This window comes from Chrysemys picta, chromosome 12 (genome assembly GCF_011386835.1).
Source record: "Chrysemys picta bellii isolate R12L10 chromosome 12, ASM1138683v2, whole genome shotgun sequence".
In the NCBI taxonomy this organism is placed as follows: Eukaryota; Metazoa; Chordata; order Testudines; family Emydidae; genus Chrysemys; species Chrysemys picta.
In genome coordinates, this window is record NC_088802.1 from 26,452,271 (window position 1) to 26,456,644 (window position 4,374).

The following is a 4,374-nucleotide window of genomic DNA, read 5'->3' on the forward strand; positions in this document are numbered from 1 at the left end:
CACAGGCTCCACACATGGTTCGTTTTGCAGGTTTCTCTGGTTAAGGGGCAGCAGAGAGAACTGGATCCTGGCCGAGTCGTGGTTCTGGGCCCTCGGGAGTGGGGGGCGGTAGCTGATGGGTGCAGAAGGGTCCGGTTCTCGCTCAGAGACGTGAGGCTGCTCTAGCTCGGTCTCTGCATGATCTTCCTCCTGGGTCAGACCCTGCTGCTGCCTCCATCGTGAGCTGGGAACTGTGCCCAACCCAGGGGGGACCCTCTGCTGGACCCAGCCCCTGGGGCAGCCCCGGGCTCTGCCGACACCAGCCCCTGAGCCGGAGCCTGCAGGTGAGGGGAGAGACCCGGGGGAAAGGGCTGGGTGTAGTGTAGGAAACTGCTCCCTGTAGGAATGTGCTAGTTAGGGTGCACGGAGCATGCTCAATAACATCTGCTGAAGCCACTGCCCTTCACCCTGCCCTTATTACTTGTAAGATGCTGCTGGCTGCTTTTGACAGGGTTTAAAAAGGGGCAAAGGGGGCAAATCGGAGCAGGGGGTGGAAATTGACTGGTCAGGGGCATCAAGCAGCTGCAGGCAGGGTTAGGAAGGGACTGAAAGGCAAAATCAGGGATGGGGGGGGGAAGGAACCAGGGTTAAGCCCAGAGGTTAGGCGCTGCCAGCGGGTGACAGAGGGCCAAACCTGGCACAAGCAGGGGCAGAGGGGGTAACAGTTACCCCGGTGGACTGAGACACCAGTGTTTGCAAAAATGGGGTGGGGGGGCAGAGGGGCTTTTTTATTTCCCCTCCCACAGGACAGTACCTCTCCTCATGGGCTTCCCAGGCTGGGTTTGTAAAGGTGCAGGCATCCGAATGCCTAGTCACTGCAGCTCCTCTTTGGATGTAACCTACTGAGGTGCTGCATGAGACTTGATTCAGTGAAATATTTTACATATACACCCCCTCAGAAAAACAAAACAAAACAAAGAATCCCCAGTGTATCTGACTGCATAGAGTCTCATAGCAGTTCACCAGTTTGTCTCAACTGCTGCTGGGATTCCCTGAATTCCCTGAATTTTTAATTCCAACTTTTTCTTATTATTTTTAGAGCAGAAGTTTATTCTGTTGGATCATCTGACTTCCAGTCTGACTGAATGTCTGGCCTGGTCTCAAAACTTTGTTTTCATTCAATTCCCCAATGGTGATTGCATTTTCCAACTGCTATTTTGCCTCTCAATCCAGCCCTTAATGTTTTTCTGCATGTCATTGTGTACAGCTTGATTCTCAAATATTCAGTAAAGACAGTATACTATCTCCTAAACATCTTTCTCAAAGGCAAAAATCTATTGTATTTTTTGCTGAACATTAGAACTGCTGTAGTGTATGTAGTCCGTCTAGTCCAGTATCCTGTCTTCTGACAGCAGCCAGTGCCAGGTGCTTCTAAGGGAATGAACAGAACAGGCAATCACTGAGTGAACCATCCCATTGTCCACTCCCAGCATCTGGCAGTCAGAGGACAGTTTAGGGACATCCAGAGCATGGGGCTGCATCCCTGATTATCTTGGCTAATAGCTGATGCACCTATCATGAGGGACTGATCAAATTCTTTGTTGAAACCGTTTATAGTTTTGACCTTCAGAACATAATGAACACACATCTACAACCCCGAGATACCTTGACAGCCACAGGAATTCTAAAATCATGAGTTATACACCCTGAAGTCAAGAAATTTTAATAAATACATGATATTTTGTTCTTGTGTGCCTCTTTGTTCCTGAGCCTTTAGAGTGTAGTAAGGCCAGTTCCACCAAAGCTGGAGGCTAAACACCTGAATGAATCTTAGTCCACCCTCATACTTTTCCTGTTATCTCTCCCAAACATTTCATATGCCTAAGGCCATATCTACACTACAAGCGTATGTTAACTCAAGTTATGTCAGCATAGGCTCGCTACAGTTACTATGTCACTTGTGCACATGCCTACTCACTTGTGCGCATGCAGAGTCCCAAGCATAGAAGTGGGGGACATCATGATTCTATGCAGAACAGATTGCTGTGGGACATAGCAACAACCAATTCAAACTTCTTGGTGGCATTCACAGGTTTGGGATGATGAGCATTGGCTGCACAAGGCCACAATCCTTGCTCTGTGTGCCAAACTTGCCAAAATGACAGTTGCACTGACAGTGGAGAAGCAAATACAGATTTCACCATGGAAACTTTCGAGAGATTGCTACCTCTTACTCAGAAGTATCTCAACTGTATTATGGCACTCTGGACCTTAAAGCAGTACCCTCCCCATTCCATTCACCCCGTCATATAATTATGATATATTTCATACAAAGAATGTCATATCACATATCATGAAAGGTCAGGATCTGCTGAAACCCATTGTTCTGTCATATTATTAATGCCTATCAAGTTATGAAATTTTCCTCTATGGTTGTTACTGAAATATGTTGTAAGTTTGGGAGTTGCTCTCCAGTAACAACAGAAGAGGGAATGTACAGCCAGGTGGGCACTGAGTGATCATCAACAGCCATTACTTGTTGGGAGTTGTCAACGAGTTGTAATGGAAGTTGTAATCAGTGGATTTCCAATTCAATGACAAACCATACCAGGGGTATTTCTGAACACTTTCACTCTGCAAAGCCCATCATCACCTGTCTGGGCAAGGATTTTCCAGGCACGTGGACTCAAGCTATAAAATAAAAGCAACATGCATTCGCCTCAAAATCTTCACCCACCTATGCTGGAAGCAACCTGAACGCTGGGAAGACAAATGGTTCAGCTCAGGATACTGAGAAGGAGAAGGCTCTGACATTTTCAGCCACTGCACTGAAGAATCCAGGTGTGTACAGTATGTGCTATGCCTACATCATGCAGACATAGGCCTTTTCCTCACTGCTAAAAAAAAACTTTGATTTTTTTATCACCTTGCTGTAAGAAGGGTGATTGATCTGTTGTGAAGTGACAACACAATGAAGACAAGACAACACAACTTTTAACAGTGAGGGAAAAGGCTCAAGAAAATGTCTCAAAAATTAAATCGGAGAGCAATAATGACATGTGAGCACCACGGTTTTGAGTGTAAATTTTTTGTGGTGATACCCTTGTTGCTCGATATATGTAACAGTGACAAAAGTGGAAGTCTGTATAAAGCACAATGGTAGCTTTTCTACCTATGAGCTTGCTTTCAAAAGGAATTCATAAGTATTTCAAATACTATTTATAATGCTTTGCACTACTCCCAATGTTTTGTGTACATTCAATGTTTCTTTACTAATAGACTGTATGACCTACTATACAGTGGAAAGGGACTAATACAGATTTCTTTTGAAATGCTCAGACTTTCATTAAGAGTTTTTCATGCAATAGCCATGAAATTCAACGTGTAAAATGGTTTTTAAATAGTCCTGAAAAGATGTGGGCTTGGTCCTCTGTACTCCAAAAATGTTTGGTATCAAGTGTTATCTAATAGGTACTGTGAGGATGTTGCCTAAGCATCTTGTCATATAACTAAAGTGTCACTTATGATTTCTTGAGTAATAAACATCATGAACAGAAGGCTGTGACACTCTGATCCTCAAAGTAGTACCTGGAACCCCCATATTTAGTATTGTCATAGGATTAACAGATGTTTTGTACAAATGCATGCTTTTACTTTTTAAATGTTTTTCATGCCTGTTATCATCACGATACATAAATGTGTATGTTATATGGGTTTATTTATTTCAGATTCTTCAGCATTTCAGAAAACTGATTTTTCAAAAAAAAAAAAAAAAAAAAAAACCTTTATTAGGAAAAGAACTCCCTGTAATAAAAATCAGTATGGCAGATAAGGCGGGTAAGAAGAGGGTTTCCATGTATATGTTCTGTTGTTTTCTGAATGTATTAAACAGTGTCTGCAAACACCCCTGCTTGTGCTTTTTTTAAATTCACATTCTTGTGCTGTTATATTTCCTATCCTGAGTTACTATGATTTCATTTTGTTAAAATGTTACGGGTGTTCTCATTATTTCAAATGAAATGTGATTTCCATGGATCAAATGCTGGCACACTTTGTAACAAAAATACTTTGAACTTATGCACATAGCTCACATGTATTTATGTAGCCCTTGTGATTGGCCTATGAATGATGCTGCATTGGGGAGTTTGTTGAGTTTGGCTTTCCCTGCTTATATGTCTGCAATTTTCATGTCATACCTACAATATAAATGCTGCTTATTATATGCATAGATATTTGATGTTTGCAATTTTGTGGAAGTTAAGTGTGTAATGTTTTCTTCTGTGAACAATACTCAGTTAAATCTTTTGAGGGAAAAATTGCACAGATATTGGCATATAAGAGGAGTAACACATATCCTGAAGGAATGAATAAAACAGGCAGACTTAATCTATGTCA

General features: G+C 42.5%; 1 long non-coding RNA gene across 1 annotated transcript; it reads left to right on the forward strand.

Annotated features, from left to right (window-relative positions):
- The first annotated feature begins 185 nt into the window (after positions 1–185).
- LOC122173465 (uncharacterized) lies at positions 186–4,374 on the forward strand. The gene is made up of 2 exons (XR_006173923.2): positions 186–323; positions 1,079–4,374. It is a non-coding gene; the product is annotated as an uncharacterized LOC122173465 (long non-coding RNA).